The sequence below is a fragment of the Schistocerca nitens genome, chromosome 1, assembly GCF_023898315.1.
Source record: "Schistocerca nitens isolate TAMUIC-IGC-003100 chromosome 1, iqSchNite1.1, whole genome shotgun sequence".
Lineage (NCBI taxonomy): Eukaryota > Metazoa > Arthropoda > Insecta > Orthoptera > Acrididae > Schistocerca > Schistocerca nitens.
In genome coordinates this window covers 983,641,778-983,661,352 of record NC_064614.1, presented here as the reverse complement: position 1 = coordinate 983,661,352, position 19,575 = coordinate 983,641,778, and positions in this window count along the sequence as shown.

The following is a 19,575-nucleotide window of genomic DNA, read 5'->3' as shown; positions in this document are numbered from 1 at the left end:
GAATAGAGCGTCTAGTGGATTAAGCGAAATGGCTCATTAAACACGAAGAAAGACAGCTCGAAATGAGTGTCACCCAAATTCGACGGGCGAACGGATTGCTGCCTCCCAACGAATAGTGAGAACAGCAAGAAGAGAAATGCAGTGGTTGAATTTTACGTAGGTATAAAAGAAGATATATTACGTAATGACGTACAGAATGTTATAGACGCTAAAGACATGAGTGTAAATCCCTAAACCCTCTCTTTGACTGATCTAAATAATTTAGGCCCTTTCTTTAATTTTCCGGCTTTACGAGTGATTATACCGCAAGCATTATGAGCAGAAAATATTTTTTTGTTCTTTTCATCATTATAAACTTAAATACAATCTGTCTTAAGAATACTTTAGTTTGCAGTATCCCGAATTCTATGAATAACATAAAGTTTCAAATCAAGAAAATGAAATGGGCTGAAAAACCCGCGAAGTAATGAACCCTGTGAGCGTGTGCTTCGTAAATTCGATTCCAGTAGACGTTAACTTGAAAGGAGCTGTAGTTGTTATCGTAAACATGTGAAAAGCAGCACAAGGTTGTTTCAAATGGCTCTGAGCATTATGCGACTTAACTTCTGAGGTCATCTTTCGCCTAGAACTTAGAACTACTTAAACCTCTGTCGCTTGGCTCCACACTGTAGCGCCTAGAACCGCACGGCCACTCCGGCCGGAAGCAGCACAAGACGATGACGTTATAGTATAGAATGTGTCGTCATTAAATGGAACTACAGTTTAGTTTACAGTAATCAAAAGAACGAGAAGTATCATTTAGTAATAAAGATTACAATATAATCGCTGGTATTCCTATGTCTGTAGAAGTGAAATGCGTCTGAAGAATGGGGGTGTACGCTTTTAATGAAATTAAATAAAAAATAATCAGTTACTTTTTTTAAATTTGTGTTTAGTTAATTTGCCTTTCCTTCTCTCTGTACGTACGAACTTTGTTGTAGAACCTCTTATTTACGTGTGGTAATAAAAATTCATGTAGACAGAATTAAGTACATTTAAAATACGTGAATTCATATTAACTGATTAAGAATATTAAGTTGAGAATTAAATTCTTTACATAATTCGGCCTTGGCACACATTTTCTAACTGCAGTGGTTTTTTTTTAAATATTTACTGAATTCTTTCCCGGCGTTAGCTATGGAACACGAGACTGTCTCTATTAGCAGAAAATGGTTAAATATTGCCAAGCCGACGTTTAATTATCATTGATAAAACACACTTCACTATACATTTAAGTTATTTGAAAGAACCAACAAATTGTTAAATTTCAACGTTAACTATCCGCCTATGAATGCACAAATGTGAAACTAGTAATAAATTCCGTCAGTCTCTGGATCGCTGTAAAAGAAAAACATTTTCTTAATTCACTGCTAATTTTTATCTGCTACCGATTTACGGGTTTGGTTAATTTTTCTTAGCGGAACAATTTTTTAAATGTGCCGCCGCTGCAAATCGTTCGGTCGCGGCGCAGCCCAGCAACACCGCTAAAAATGCTGAAAATTCTTTAAAGAAATATTATAGATGACATGGGCAAACTAATTTACATTAGTAATACACACTTTTGATAAATTATAATGTATTTAGACCACAGTAATAATTCAACATACATTAGTTTGTAATTTCTCCTCTAATGGCGGCTAACTCTAGATACAGACAAAAGAAGTCTACCCATTCATAAAATGCTACGTCACAGGTTCCTCTCACTTTCAGCTCTCCAGGGAGACGACAAAGACGCACACCATGCGGTGTTATTTATATTATTGCTGACCATTAACATCTCTTTGTAATCTTACAACATTATTTTCCTCTGTGGCTGAATTTTACATTTTTGCTATCACAGATATTGACACATTTCGCAATTACATTATGAGTATAAAAGTATTACAATCATAAATACATCGAGAATATTACTACAGAAAATATTACAATAATAACGAATGTCCTTTACACAAAATTAAATAATATTTTTTGTTAAATAATTACAGTATATACAAATTGCTTCATAGCGGCGTATATAGTACAATTAAATTTTAGTTTATTAATAGTGTGAGTGTTGCCAGGGAACGTTACATTGCCCCCTGGCAGCATTTGGCAAAGAGTTTCTATACTTTGACACAATGGTGCCAGTATCGTTCTTTACAATTCTGTATTTTTTTATGGAATGGCTCTTTTAATTAGTCGCAGGGTTATATATGTTCATGGCTCCCCCATTTGGGCGAAGGCAGACAGGAAACCTGGGCAAAACTGTGCCGGAGCCCAGCCATCCCAGTTGGTTCATGATTAATCTTGTCTCTTTAACAGTCATTCTTTTGATTTGATTTAGCATTTTGTCATCAACGGTTACATAATATCACAGTCACATACAGTTCAACAAAAGTTTGTTGTGTGTGATTAACAACTCGTTATTATTATTTTTGCGATATACTGCAAGGTCACTTGTCCTAGGATATATCACTTAGTTTTTTGAAATCATTTAGCACAACGTCACTTTTCATAATGTTCCCACTACCTACGTGTTACAAATCCATCTCCTGCAGTTGTTAGTGTTAATTTTCTCTTGTCAATTCACGGGTATACATCATAAATGTTCAATGTTTATCAAAAATCGAGTTCATTGACATGTTATGAGTTTGTGTAAATATTTTGGAATATGTCAATAATGCTGTAGTTTGTGAGCGGTGCGGAGTGATTGTTGAGCGGCGCTCGGCGCGGCGCATCGGCTCCGTGTAGGTCACCGCCTCCGGTGTTGACAGCTACGGCGCGGAGAGGCGTGTGGCTGTCTGGTCTGCTACGGGCTGCTGCGGCCGCTGCATGGCTGAGGTAGCCGGATGCGCGTTGTATATCAGCTCGCCCGTGTGACATCTTCTTGCAGTGCTCCAGCAAACATGCAAAAAGTTCACAAACAGTGTACTAATCTTATGGGCATTTTTCCTGCTGTGGTAAAGAACGCACACAGTTATTGGCAGTTATTATTCAGTAGGCCTTCACTAGTCTGGGTTGCACAATGTTTCGTTGTCACAGTAACGCGTTTTATGGGCACACAATATTTTTTCACCATGTCATGACTTGTCATTAGTCACACGCAAGTTTTCGCCTTAGGACAAAATGTATCTCTGTAGTCAATGCGCTTTCCTAGTGTCCCTTGACACACAAAGAGTTATAGTTTGACACTAACTTGGTCCACCGTCCGTTATCGGCTCACTGTTCGTGTCGTGCTAGTTCCTTGTCCACTTGCACACACGGCGATGATAGAGTTTCTTATTGCTTGTTCAAAACAACCTCGTGACGTATTGCTGCAGGTTTAACAGTCACAGTCTGTCTCTGCCACACAATACTGCACTTTTGTTTAAGTTTTTTCATTTACAATGTTCGTTGTGCAATTTTTGTAACAGCACATTCGTAACTTCTTTGTTCGCTTTTTACCAAGGTGTGTGATATTTGCGTACATGGTAACAAATACTAAAATTTCATATTAGTTTGCCCAAAAATAATCTATATTTATGAATGAGTAGATTTTATTTATGCATTCCAGCCGGATTTAGGCATATTGTTCAATAACTCCTTTGAAATTATGTCTCACTTTACTTGCAAGGTCCTACGTAACTACAGTGTAGTCTCTGTAGGCTAAAATTGACTCTGACTGTATCAGGCTAGCTCTTTTTTACTGATTGGATCTGCACATGCTTCAATTGAAGCTTCTTTGTGCGTAACTTTGCGTTACTTAAATTTGCAATAAGTTTGCCTCCCATGGTGCCCTCGGGTCACTACTGGGTGCATTATTCTCTTTGATAACACTGGTTTGAAAATAAAGTTCTCAGGGTCTCATATTATTGGTATTATTCTGGGTTCGAATCTGTCAATATGACAGCTACACATATATACATATACACTCCTGGAAATTGAAATAAGAACACCGTGAATTCATTGTCCCAGGAAGGGGAAACTTTATTGACACATTCCTGGGGTCAGATACATCACATGATCACACTGACAGAACCACAGGCACATAGACACAGGCAACAGAGCATGCACAATGTCGGCACTAGTACAGTGTATATCCACCTTTCGCAGCAATGCAGGCTGCTATTCTCCCATGGAGACGATCGTAGAGATGCTGGATGTAGTCCTGTGGAACGGATTGCCATGCCATTTCCACCTGGCGCCTCAGTTGGACCAGCGTTCGTGCTGGACGTGCAGACCGCGTGAGACGACGCTTCATCCAGTCCCAAACATGCTCAATGGGGGACAGATCCGGAGATCTTGCTGGCCAGGGTAGTTGACTTACACCTTCTAGAGCACGTTGGGTGGCACGGGATACATGCGGACGTGCATTGTCCTGTTGGAACAGCAAGTTCCCTTGCCGGTCTAGGAATGGTAGAACGATGGGTTCGATGACGGTTTGGATGTACCGTGCACTATTCAGTGTCCCCTCGACGATCACCAGTGGTGTACGGCCAGTGTAGGAGATCGCTCCCCACACCATGATGCCGGGTGTTGGCCCTGTGTGCCTCGGTCGTATGCAGTCCTGATTGTGGCGCTCACCTGCACGGCGCCAAACACGCATACGACCATCATTGGCACCAAGGCAGAAGCGACTCTCATCGCTGAAGACGACACGTCTCCATTCGTCCCTCCATTCACGCCTGTCGCGACACCACTGGAGGCGGGCTGCACGATGTTGGGGCGTGAGCGGAAGACGGCCTAACGGTGTGCGGGACCGTAGCCCAGCTTCATGGAGACGGTTGCGAATGGTCCTCGCCGATACCCCAGGAGCAACAGTGTCCCTAATTTGCTGGGAAGTGGCGGTGCGGTCCCCTACGGCACTGCGTAGGATCCTACGGTCTTGGCGTGCATCCGTGCGTCGCTGCGGTCCGGTCCCAGGTCGACGGGCACGTGCACCTTCCGCCGACCACTGGCGACAACATCGATGTACTGTGGAGACCTCACGCCCCACGTGTTGAGCAATTCGGCGGTACGTCCACCCGGCCTCCCGCATGTCCACTATACGCCCTCGCTCAAAGTCCGTCAACTGCACATATGGTTCACGTCCACGCTGTCGCGGCATGCTACCAGTGTTAAAGACTGCGATGGAGCTCCGTATGCCACGGCAAACTGGCTGACACTGACGGCGGCGGTGCACAAATGCTGCGCAGCTAGCGCCATTCGACGGCCAACACCGCGGTTCCTGGTGTGTCCGCTGTGCCGTGCGTGTGATCATTGCTTGTACAGCCCTCTCGCAGTGTCCGGAGCAAGTATGGTGGGTCTGACACACCGGTGTCAATGTGTTCTTTTTTCCATTTCCAGGAGTGTATATCTACACTCCTGGAAATTGAAATAAGAACACCGTGAATTCATTGTCCCTGGAAGGGGAAACTTTATTGACACATTCCTGGGGTCAGATACATTACATGATCACACTGATAGAACCACAGGCACATAGACACAGGCAACAGAGCATGCACAATGTCGGCACTAGTACAGTGTATATCCATCTTTCGCAGCAATGCAGGCTGCTATTCTCCCATGGAGACGATCGTAGAGATGCTGGATGTAGTCCTGTGGAACGGCTTGCCATGCCATTTCCACCTGGCGCCTCAGTTGGACCAGCGTTCGTGCTGGATGTGCAGACCGTCGGAGACGACGCTTCATCCAGTCCCAAACATGCTCAATGGGGGACAGATCCGGAGATCTTGCTGGCCAGGGTAGTTGACTTACACCTTCTAGAGCACGTTGGGTGGCACGGGATACATGCGGACGTGCATTGTCCTGTTGGAACAGCAAGTTCCCTTGCCGGTCTAGGAATGGTAGAACGATGGGTTCGATGACGGTTTGGATGTACCGTGCACTATTCAGTGTCCCCTCGACGATCACCAGTGGTGTACGGCCAGTGTAGGAGATCGCTCCCCACACCATGATGCCGGGTGTTGGCCCTGTATGCCTCGGTCGTATGCAGTCCTGATTGTGGCGCTCACCTGCACGGCGCCAAACACGCATACGACCATCATTGGCACCAAGGCAGAAGCGACTCTCATCGCTGAAGACGACACGTCTCCATTCGTCCCTCCATTCACGCCTGTCGCGACACCACTGGAGGCGGGCTGCACGATGTTGGGGCGTGAGCGGAAGACGGCCTAACGGTGTGCGGGACCGTAGCCCAGCTTCATGGAGACGGTTGCGAATGGTCCTCGCCGATACCCCAGGAGCAACAGTGTCCCTAATTTGCTGGGAAGTGGCGGTGCGGTCCCCTACAGCACTGCGTAGGATCCTACGGTCTTAGCGTGCATCCGTGCGTCGCTGCGGTCCGGTCCCAGGTCGACGGGCACGTGCACCTTCCACTGACCACTGGCGACAACATCGATATACTGTGGAGACCTCACGCCCCACGTGTTGAGCAATTCGGCGGTACGTCCACCTGGCCTCCCGCATGCCCACTATACGCCCTCGCTCAAAGTCCGTCAACTGCACATACGGTACACGTCCACGCTGTCGCGGCATGCTACCAGTGTTAAAGACTGCGATGGAGCTCCGTATGCCACGGCAAACTGGCTGACACTGACGGCGGCGGTGCACAAATGCTGCGCAGCTAGCGCCATTCGACAGCCAACACCGCGGTTCCTGGTGTGTCCGCTGTGCCGTGCGTGTGATCATTGCTTGTACAGCCCTCTCGCAGTGTCCGGAGCAAGTATGGTGGGTCTGACACACCGGTGTCAATGTGTTCTTTTTTCCATTTCCAGGAGTGTATAATAGAAAAGATTGTACCAAGAAATATTTCAAGTTTGACACACATATAGAATATTATGCAGTACACAAACTAATCACTACTAAAATGTTCCTCCTGACTGATCTCTGTCACAATTTAACACTATAAATAATTGCACTAATCAGGTTATTTGTGCAGACATTTAGAGCATGTTTAAGCTAACACTAATTAAAAGAAGACATAACACAAATATTCATAAACAGAAGAGAAAGTCAATCATATTCTTATAACTAAATACTTCTACACTAGTACATTAGCCCGCATCTCGTGGTCGTGCGGTAGCGTTCTCGCTTCCCACGCCCGGGTTCCCGGGTTCGATTCCCGGCGGGGTCAGGGATTTTCTCTGCCTCGTGATGGCTGGATGTTGTGTGCTGTCCTTAGGTTAGTTAGGTTTAAGTAGTTCTAAGTTCTAGGGGACTTATGACCACAGCGGTTGAGTCCCATAGTGCTCAGAGCCATTTTTGAACTAGTACATTATCTCTACAGATCACACATCATTAATGTTCATTCATTTTCAAAAGAATGGTATCCCTTTTTTTTCTACACATAACACATAGGACTATTAGTCATTTACTGTAGGAATATTTTCACATCCTTACGCGGATACAGTCCCCGTACTCTCCATGATTGGGGATCTGCTAAGAGATAGCTACTATTTCCTTCTTGGACTAAGGAATGGAGTATGAGACTCGACAGTAGGTTTTGTGAGGCTTCACCTCGATATTGTATTGATACCCCTTAACAATTCCTGGTCGTTCTGAAAATACATTTGCATAGTTAGATAATAACTGCACCAAATCCTGCTGTTGCATTGAGTTCAGATTTTCGGACTGTGATACTTTGTTCACAAGTGCGTCCACATTTGCTTTTAATTGATCACTTTGTACATCTGGATAATAGAGATTTTGTCCTAGAGAATGATTGTCTAAATGTAGTATCCACTGATTCCTACATTTTACGTTAATAACATTACAATTAGGCACAGGTACCTCTTCAGATCTGAGCATGGACAATTTTATCCTCCTACCCGCGTTCATCAAACTTAATTTTCCCCGAGAAAGGTCGATTACTGCGTCCCTTTCTCTCAAAAAATCTACCCCCAAAATGCAGGCTACCTTTAAACCCTTTACTACCAGGAATGAGCACGCTATGGCTTCTTCCCCTGTATACATCTCTACCCGCACTTGGAGTTTGATTATTTGTCGCTGTGCACTGATGGCTCCAGTGACTTTGCAATTGTACACAGGAAAAGTCAGCATACGCTTTTCTTTCCCCAGTACTCTGAATAAGTCCATACTCATGACACTGACAGTAGCACCTGTATCTACGATTGCTTGCACATCAATACTGTTAATTTTGATCTCTATTATCGCTTGTATTTTGTCTTTGTGCTCCTTTATGCACGTGGGTGGTTCAGTTATTAATTCATGTCCCATCTGTACCCCGTCATTATACCTGAGGATACAGATTCTCGATGTTTTGTTCTGTGTCGGGCTGCTCTCACTCCAAACCTCAGCCGACGATGGAGAGCGTATCTCGGCTGAATCTAGGATTATTACTGGTGGATGGGTGTGGCTGCTCTGTGTCCCTGACCTCCACTATGTGTAAGTTGTGTTGCGTCGGCCGCCACGGTTGCGCAATTGGCGCATTTTGTGGTGGCGGTCTGTTATTGTCATATCTTTCACTGTTTTGCCGGTCCGGACTGGGCCTCTGGTTCTGTGGCCAAGTTCGGTTTGCATCGTTACAGGTATTAGCGTTCCACGGCCCCCTGGCATTTTTCCATCTACTATTGCTTGGTGGGCCTGTTTTATATCGGTCCTCTGACCTCCTTTTCCGGTCATTATTCACCGGCGGACTATTGCCGTTCCGGCCTCTACCTCTATTCCCGTTTTGTACATAATCTTGTCTCCTATTGTTACCTCCGCCGTTTCCATTATTTGGTGGAGGCGTGTTATTTCGACCATTTCTGTAACCGTTTCTGTTACTTCTAGCCTGTTCAGAGGCTGCCTTAACATCCTCCTGAATCAGATCAATTGAGTCCAGAACAGACAAGAAATGTTCCATGTCGTTCTCCGGTACGTGTATAAGTTTTTCCTTTACGTGTATCGGCAAGTGTGATTTCAAAAGTCTGATCAAATCCCGGGATGAAATCTGCTCGTCCCAGTAACGGGTCTTATTAATGTACTTCTCAAAATATTTTCGCAAATTGCCTAATCGTGGAGAATACGGCTCTGGATTATATACCTCTTTCCGTAATCTCTCCTGAATACATGTTGACCAATATTTGGCCAAGAATGCCTTTTCAAATTGCTCATATGTGTCGCAACTGTCAGCTGCTTCGGTTGCCCATAATGCAGCATCTCCTTGTATGTAAGACATAACGAACTGTATTTTCTGTGAATGACTCCAAACGCCAGGCAAAATGTTTCTAAATCCCTTGATAAATACTACAGGGTGAACAGATTTCTTCTCCGTTGTAAAGATCTGAAACTGTCGGTTTCTAATCAGGCTTTCTTCAATCACTATTTTGGAGTGACATTTGTTTGTTCGCTAACATTGGTTGCCTGTTCTGCCTCGCAGTCACAATTTTTTACTGCTGTATTTATATGCCTATCATTGTTGTACCTGGCTGGCGTGACACACGCCTGTGCGTCGCCGTGCAGCAAGCTGTTTTCCAGATCCGCAAGACGACGGTTCCGCTGCCACAGCGGAATGTCAGTGTGCACCGCCTTTCTTAGGTCTTGCACTTCCGCATTGGAGCCCACGTCTTTGGCTTCAATCGCAGCGTGCACCGTCTCGTCTATTTTTTTTTATAAATTGGTTTTCAATATTGTGCACTTGTTCGGACATTTTGTGCTCAATTATTTGACTTGTGTCAATTTCTAATTGTTCCATCTTGTTAGTCAGTACACTGATTTCATCTACGATACTGGCGTTAGCCACTTGGATACTATCTACTCTTTTGCTCAGTTCTTGCACCGCTTTAGGTATGGTTTCATAGTTTTGTCTCAAACAAACAATCTCACTTTGCATAGCTTCCAAAGATTGCATTAACTGCAAATCTCTCTCATGCAGACGTCAATCACGCTCTGCTTGTTTAGCATCACGTTCTCTATCGCGTTCTGCTTGCATACGTGCAAATTCAGCTTGGAAATTGAGCATGCGCTCGAACATAACCCTTCTGCACTTCTGACACCTCACCACTCTCTGGTCCGTGTCTAGTGCTTGTGGGTGGTACAGTATTTCTACTATCAACTGAATCACTGGCTGGCAGTGGCAACATTTCTTGTCCTTCTGCCCCCAGACTCTCACATTGTACTTCCTGAACTACGCCACTAACATTATTTTGTGCCCCACTTTCTAACTCGGTATCACTGCTTGCTAACTGTTGTTCATTATCCATGTTTATATCTTTCTGACTACGCAATCTAACCATAGTCAACAAAAGAAACAAAATCTGAACTAAATATCCTAACACTCAGGTTTCACTGACATAATAACACAAGAAATGGTCATTTGTTGAAACACACTTATTATATACTACAGTGACTAACTACTCAAATGTCCTGTTATTTTAAAAAAAAAGAACACTGACAACAAGCACACCACTAATGATCCGAGAACACTGCACTGAGGCTACTTTACTACCCACAGGACAACAACACTGTAGCTTTACCTTTTGGTGATCTATCTTGGGTGCAGCTGCCCCCTGGTATTGTGGTAGGTAATTAATTTTTCGATATAATGAGCTCTCTTCTTCAGCTTGCCTCTGGGTATATAGTGTTCTCATGCAAAAAATCATATACAGGTATTACCACACAATATTGGTTAGGCAATACATACAATACATGAAAAAAAATTAATTGTTCTCCAACAAACTTCGACTACAATAATTCCCTAGTTATCTCATGGGTATTTTGTGGCCACCGCATATTCGAGCCCCGCGTTGGGCGCCAATTAAATGAAATAAAAAAAAAATAAATAGTAAAATGAAATGTGACTGATTTTGAAAAATGTACTGGGGGGAATGTAAATGTTACTTTTTAAATTGTTTTTGTTATCTGCTCTTTTGTTTTAGTACGTACGAACTTTGTTGTAGAACCTCTTATTTACGTGTGGTAATAAAAATTCATTTAGACAGAATTAAGTACATTTGAAATTACGTGAATTCATATTAACTGATTAAGAATATTTAGTTGAGAATTAAATTCTTTACATAATTCGGCCTTGGCACACATTTTCTAAATGCAGTGGTTTTTTTTTAAATATTTACTGAATTCTTTCCCGGCGTTAGCTATGGAACACAAGACTGTCTCTATTAGCAGAAAATGGTTAAATATTGCCAAGTCGACGTTTAATTATCATTGATATAACACACTTCACTATACATTTAAGTTATTTGAAAGAACCAACAAATTGTTAAATTTCAACGTTAACTATCCGCCTATGAATGCACAAATGTGAAACTAGTAATAAATTCCGTCAGTCTCTGGATCGCTGTAAAAGAAAAACATTTTCTTAATTCACTGCTAATTTTTATCTGCTACCGATTTACGGGTTTGGTTAATTTTTCTTAGCGGAACAATTTTTTAAATGTGCCGCCGCTGCAAATCGTTCGGTCGCGGCGCAGCCCAGCAACACCGCTAAAAATGCTGAAAATTCTTTAAAGAAATATTATAGATGACATGGGCAAGCTAATTTACATTAGTAATACACACTTTTGATAAATTATAATGTATTTAGACCACAGCAATAATTCAACTTACATTAGTTTGTAATTTCTCCTCTAATGGCGGCTAACTCTAGATACAGACAAAAGAAGTCTACCCATTCATAAAATGCTACGTCACAGGTTCCTCTCACTTTCAGCTCTCCAGGGAGACGACAAAGACGCACACCATGCGGTGTTATTTATATTATTGCTGACCATTAACATCTCTTTGTAATCTTACAACATTATTTACCTCTGTGGCTGAATTTTACATTTTTGCTACCGCAGATATTGACACATTTCGCAATTACATTATGAGTATAGAAATATTACAATCATAAATACATCGAGAATATTACTACAGAAAATATTACAATAATAACGAATGTCATTTACACAAAATTAAATAATATTTTTTGTTAAATAATTACAGTATATACAAATTGCTTCATAGCGGCGTATATAGTACAATTAAATTTTAGTTTATCAATAGTGTGAGTGTTGCCAGAGAACGTTACACGCTTCAGACGGAGATAAAATAAAATTATATTAAGGGTTCCCCAAGCGAGGGGATAGTGAAGTTTGCTCTTTGTTTCTGATGGTTTCATACTAGCGAAGCCCTAGGCCAGGGCCTCTAACAATCGGAAAATCACGCGCGTGCAAACCGATATGCAGAGAGTGTTTCACGATACATCAGTCCAAATCGGCTTAATTCGCGTCGACTCGGCTTGCATGGTGAAGTCGCCGTGGTACGCTAGACGGCTAGGCGGCTTGTTCAACACTGAAATAGATGAACGCTAGATTGTTACTAGAATAATGAAACAACCTGCTGCCAAAAAGCAAAGATTTCCGAACTTTCATTTAAACTGGAGTCGGAACATTCTTATATCTCGTTAGTTCCGCTTATAAAGCTAAATGTCTAATCTGTGGTACAGTAATTACGTATGTATAAAATCCGTCTGTTGAAAGACACTGTAGCAATTGCTTTCAGAAAAGTGTAATGAAATCATAGGGCGCACCAGAGAGGAAGAATTACGAGAGAATTCCGTTTCCACATACGAGTTTTTTACTAGTAGTGTAGCATGTTTTCTTTGGTTAAAGATCCTGCGAAACGAAATGAAGTTTGTTGACATTCCTCTCAAATGCATGTTCGCTTTCGTTTTGTTTGTATTATTCTTAACACAATAATATTTTCTTTATTTTTGGGTGAAGGAAACGAAGGGCGGTGCTAAAGCACACTTAGTTATGAAGTTACTCTATATTTAGCAAAAGCTGAGAAGCCGGTAATGGAAGGACTATTAATAAATCTGTTATGGTCGACGCAATAGAAACAGTGAATCCCTCATACAGCATAATATCAATTCCCGTATGATAATACACGGAAGCGCCAAAGAAACTGGTTTAGGCATGCGTATTAAAATACAAAGATATGTAAACAGGCAGAATACGGCGCTGCGGTCGGCAACGCCTATAGAAGACAACAAATGTCTGGTGAAGATGTTAGATCGGTTACTGCTGCTACAATGGTGGGTTATGGAGATTTAAGTGAGTTTGAACGTGGTGTTACAGTCGGCGCACGAGCGATGGGACAGCATCTCCGAGATAGCGATAAAGTGGGGCTTTTCCCATACGACCATTTCACGAGTGTACTGTGAATATCAGGAATGCGGTAAAACATCAAATCTCTGACATCGCTGCTGCCGAAAAAAAGTCCTGCAAGAACGGGATCAACGAGGATTGCAGAGAATTATTCAACTTGACAGAAGTGCAACCCTCCCGCAAATTGCTGCAGATTTAATGTCGGGCCATCAACAAGTATCAGCGTGTGAACCATTCAAGGAGACATCCTCGATACAGGCTTTCGGAGCCAAAGGCCCACTGGTGTACCCTTGAAGACTGCATGACACAAAGACTTACACCTCGCCTGGGCCCGTCAACAACGACATTGCACTGCAGATGACTGCAAACATGTTGCCTGTTTGGACGAGTCTCATTTCAAATTGTATCGAGCGGACGGACGTGTTCAGGTATGGTGACAACTTCAAGAATCCATGGACCTTGCATGTTAGCATAGGGGCTGTTCAAGCTGGTGGAGGCTCTGTTATGGTGTGGAGCGTGTGCAGTTGGAGCGATAGGGGACCCGTGTTACGTCTAGATACGACTCTGACATGTGACACGTACGTAAGCATCCTTTCTGATCACTTGCATCCATTTATGTCCATTCGCATGCCGAGTTTAAACACTTCCGCTGGCCACGAAACTCCCCAGACATGAACATTATTAAGCATATCTGGGATGCATTTCAACGTGCTGTTCAGAAGAGATCTCCACCAACTCGTACTCTTACGGATTTATGGACAGCCCTGCAGGACTCATGGTGTCAGTTCCCACCAGCACCACTTCCGACATTGGTCGAGTCCATGCAATGTGGAGTTGCGGTACTTCTGCGTGCTCGCGGGGGCCATACGCGGTATTAAGCAGGTGTATCAGTTTCTTTGTCTCTTCAGTGTGTATCTGTGAATCAACGACATTGCCGGGAGTTTTCAGAACATTTGTCAGTCAAAACTGAAAATTTCCTAGCGTGCTCCATCGCACTTGATGAGTCCATGGGTATTAGTGACATGGCTCAGTTAGCCATTTTTTTGCGTGCTGCTGACATGTAACAGAAGAGACCCTGGATATGATTTCGGTGAAGGACACTGCTACAGGGGCTGATATTTCAGAAGCTGTTGAAATCGCTGAAGAAATAAGATTTACTCAGGAAAAGCTGTTTTCCGTAACCACAGGTCATCATAAATGCGCGGTAAAGTAAAATGGTTTTTTTGCGTACCGTAGAGAAAGTTTAATATGCCGAATTTATCCTCCGTTCATCGTTTTGCGCACCAAGAGGCTCTTAGTGCAAAGGCTATCCGACTTATAAACGTAGGGATGTGTATCGCGAACTAAATTATATTCATCCTTCAGGGCTCATTCATCGTCAGGTCAGAGAGTTTCTAATTTCATTTCAAGACCAGTATCCAAATATCCCTTATAACGCTGAAATACGCCGGTTGAGAAATGGAAAAATGATTTCCCGAGTTTTCCGATTACGCCCGGCCGTGGTTCAGTTTTTGGAGGACAGAGGTAATCCGGAGGCACCGTTGCGTTACCCTGAAAGGGTAGCTAGTTTAGGGTCCTTAGAACACTTCTGACTCTCCTAAGCGATTTGAGTCTGTAACTCCAGAACGAAAATAATCTCATCAACTTTATAGTCGGTAAAAAAAAGTTTCCAACGTAAAGTTTAGCTCCACGAAAACAACCTTTAAGGGAAAAGTACGCATCACTTTCCTGATCTAAGTAAACGATACATTGCCTAAATTTTACCTGTAATAAGGCATTCGGATTTTTAAAATTCCTTTGTTGAAAACGGTGCCATGGGTCTGTTTCAGAGTCCGTATGCAGGAGCGAGTACGCTTTGAAAAACTCGTCTTGGCGCTACAATCCCTTGAAAATTAACGGCAGAGTCCAGGTAATGTATTGGTGTCTCACTAACAGCAAAATAAAGTTGGTTTTGTTAAATCTACAAACGTGAAATTACATTAAAAACAATAGTTCATAGCACCCGTTCATTCAAATATATCGCCTTTTAGTACTGCAAAGCAACTTCATACATTACATTCGTGTATTAGTGTTTGGTTTTGCTTTTGTTTCAGGAAATTACTATTTGCAGCCAATACTTGATCTGTTTGTAAAATACATTTCGACAGAAATTGAAAGTGCTCCACCTGATCTATATTTCGACTAATAGACTTGCAAACCGATGATCACCAGATTTATTTCACAGTACCAAGGGTTCCTCGAAGGAAGGATTTCTAAGCCGCCAAGAGAAGCAGCAAATGTTATTTCTGTGTTTGGTTACATATGTTTATCCAAAATGTTTTTCTTACGTTTTATTTTGTACGAAAACTAAATTGCTTCCAAGTATTTTTGATTGTAATTCTGAAAGTGATCTAAGAATTACTGTCAGCCGGTCCCTTGTTCCACCGTAACTGAAGAAAAAAAGAAGAAAGGAGAAGAGATAATTTTCTGTTGAAACCGAATTAAAATTTATTGTTATTATTTTTATGATTACTGTTACTATTTTAATTTCTTTTTCACCGAGAATCTCTTTGCACCAAACTAAGCTCTCCGACCACTGCACGTAAACATTTGGGGATACGAAGAAAAGAGAAGTGAAGTTTTGAAAAAGGTAGAGATAGCGGTCGAGAGAGGCGGAGGGAGAGAGACAAGCATAAAGAAAGGGAAAGACAGCGCTATTGCTCAAAACCTGGAGTGGGGGTTTGCACCGTCGTCAACATTGCGACACCGTCTTCTGCAGTCTGGGTTGCACCTTGCACTGCTCTGCTTTAGGATGTCAGAACCTTAAAATCAAGAACTCTTTTGCAGAACTGTTTCAGGAGGGTTTTGACTTTACTGGTGGTTGAGAAAGGAAAGGAAAATATCTTTGTGGATCTATCACTCCGATCCATTTAGCAGACGGAATCTGATTTAAAAAATGGGAAGTCATAAGCATAAACTGTCGACTAATATCAACATAACCCGATCGTTTATAAGTCTGTGTTCCTCAAGGTCATTTTAGGGGGCTTTGTGCTCTGGTGGAGAAAAGAGAGGTTTCTCTACTGAGTGATACATTTTAACTCTTATAAAAACACGTGCTTCACCTCCGACAAAACCGACCGTCGTTTGCAGTCTCCCTCTGCTAGCTAGTTTGAAGGCGGCTTAGATGGTACCGCGACAAGCAGATGTCGCAGCAAAAAAAACGACTGAATGTTACTTAGACACGAAATTTTGTTTTTGTATCGTTAGTGAAAAATAAATTACAAAATTCCTTGATCGTTTGCGAAAAGACGGCTCCGAAAAATTCCTTTGATGCTACTAAGTTCTCTGTTTCTTTTACTACTATCCACATTCGTACAAGGTTATGGAATAAGACAGTCAATGACGGCGCACGGGGTAGCCGCCGGTCCGAGGCGCCTTGTCACGGTCCGTGCGGTTCCCCCCCGTCGGAGTTTCGAGTCCTCCCTCAGGCTTGGGTGTGTGTGTGTTGTCCATAGCGCAAGTTAGTTTAAATTAGATTAATTAGTGTGTAGGCTTAGGTACCGATGACTTCTGTAGTTTGGTCCCATAAGACATTACCACCAATTTCCAATTTTTTTTTCAGTCAATCACCACAATCATTTGGTCCTTCAATAACATTAAAATTATGTGTGCAGTTTTCATGTGAATGCAAAAATATAGTGAGCAGTATATAGAAATGATGTGATAAATGTAGAACACCAAACATTGAAGTATGTTTGTTGATCAACGTTATGTCAACTGGGCAGAGTTACTAATAAGCCTATCTTTCTAGCAAGGCTTGGCGCTTTGTCTTGTCATTTCAAATATTCGTATATGTTAGTAGTGGCTCCAAAATGTTAATAAAAGACACAGTCCGGATCAAATAGGTGTTACTGTAAAGGTTTACAGTCGACTGCCAGCATTTATATTTCTGTGTGTCAGTATATGGAAATCATAGATAAGTTGTGGTCCTACGTTTGCCACACTTATTTCAGAAATTACAAGGTGGAACCACTACGGCCCTTTCAAAATTATTCGACGAAATTTGAAAGTGATCCAAAGCAGCAAAGTGTCCTTACGCTTTTTCAACCCTCTTGTTTCATGTTCTCATATGGCGCGACATTGACACATGCATCACACGCACAAATAAACCGACAAAGGCTTGTTCTAAGACCACCTAGTTCGGTACCACTCTCGATGTCACGCACCCATCTTTATTGAGCACTTTAAACATATAAATGTACAAAGACATTTCACAATGTTGTCCTAGATGCCAGCAGACTGTAGTCCAAAGGTGCGCGATCACATTCTTTGGAGATAGGAACCCAAGGCGTCCTTATAGAAGGGCTGAAACGTCCGGGCGGTGTCACTTTCTTAGGCCATACTTGTGACTGGTTGCTGTTTTAACTTTAAACTTTATAAATGTTCTATGGGTTTCTTTGCTACCGTGGTCAAATATGAAAGGTGAGCGATGCAGCCCAGGTGCAGAGACAATAGCACCTGGTTCGTGGTTGATAGAATTCCCTAAGTTATCGTGAACTGTATACACACGCCCGACACTCTGTGCCAGAGGAATCATTGGGCAAGTATAGTCGTTATACCGATAATCGTGCAGAGAGAGGCAAATTGCTTCAAAGAAAGTTTTGCATCACCTGGTTCCCAGAATTCCTGAAGATAGCCGTTGACTGTGGATATTGCATCACAGATACAGTCCTTTTAACTGTTCAGAGATGTCACTAAACCAACCCAAAGATGTAAACAAGCATGCATGAGCAGCACCTATTAGACGGGGAGGGGGAGGGGGGAGGGGGGGAGGGGGGGTCCGACAGCCAATCAGTTCCAGTCATTCCACCAGGAAGGAGGTACACGGCTCGTGTTGTCTGTAGTTCAACCATGCCTAGACGGTCAGAACCGAGGTTCAATCACGTCTGCATTGTTACTTTGTGCCAGGAAGGGCGCTCAACAGGGAAAGTGTCCAGTCGTCTCGGATTGAACCGATGTGATGCTGTTTGGACATGAAGGAGATACGGAGAGACAGGAACTTTCGATGACATGCCTCGCTCAGGCCGCCCAAGGACTACTACCGCAATGGATGGCCGCTACCTACGGATTACGGCTCGGAGGAACTCTGACAGCAACGCCACCATGTTGAATAATGCTTTTCGTGCAGCCACAGGACGTCGTGTTACGAATCAAACTGTGCCCAATATGCTGTATGATGCGCAACTTCGCTCCCGACGTCCATGGCGACGAGGTCCAATCTTTGCAACCACGACAGTACGCAGCGCGGTAACAGATGGGCCCAGCAACAAAGAATGGACCGCTCAGGATTGGCATCACTTTCCCTTCACCGATGAGTGTCGCATATGCATTCAACCTGACAATCAGCGGAGACGTGCTTGGAGGCAACGCGGTCTGGCTGAACGCCTTAAACATACTGTCCAGCGAGTGCAGCAAGGTGGGGGTTCCCTGCTGTTTTGGGGTGGCATTATGTGGGGCCGACGTACGCCGCTGGTGATAATGAAAGGCGCCGTAACGACTGTACGATACGTGAATGCCATCCTCCTACCGATAGTGCAACCATATCGGCAGCATATTGGTGAGGCATTCGTCTTTGTGGACGACAGTTCGCGGCCCCATCGTGCACATCTGGTGAATGACTTCCTTCATAAAACGACATCGCTCGTCTAGAGTGGCCAGCATGTTCTCCAGACATGAACCTTGTGTAACATGTCTGGGATAGATTGAAAATGGCTGCTTATGGACGACGTGACGCACCAACCACTCTGAGGAATCTACGCCGAATCCCCGTTGAGGAGTGGGACAATCTGGAAGAATAGTGACTTGATGAACTTGTGGATAGTATACCACGACGATTACAGGAATGCATCAATGCAAGCGGACGTGCTACTGGGTATTAGAGGTACCTGTGTGTACAGCAATGTGGACCACCACCTCTGAAGGTCTCGCTGTATTGTGGTACAACATACAATAAGTGGTTTTTATGAGCAATAAATACGGCAGAAATGACGTTTGTGTTGATCTGTATTCCAATTTTCTATGCAGGTTCCGGAACTCTCGGAACCGAGGTGATGCAAAACTCTTCTTGCTGCGTGTATTACAATGGCAACTATCGTACTTCAAATGGCTTCGTATGACAACAGCAACTGACTTCTGGCCTGGAGGCCAGAGGATTTTAGGTGTGCAGTGAGTATCTGCTGCAGTTGTGTCACATATTTGCGGCAGAGTATTGCAGCTCTTCGGCACCAGAATGGTCGCTGACCGCTATTAAGGTCGATATGCTACGGGACTAAATTCCCCTCACCTTAATTGGTACGTAGGGCCGATAGTGTCCTGCGCGTTGACGTCGACGATGGGGACATGAGGAGACCATGTACTCGAGGGATGACGTCGAGCAAAGCGGTTTTTAGTACAGATTGTTCCAGCCGGTCTGCCGTCTGCAGAGCGG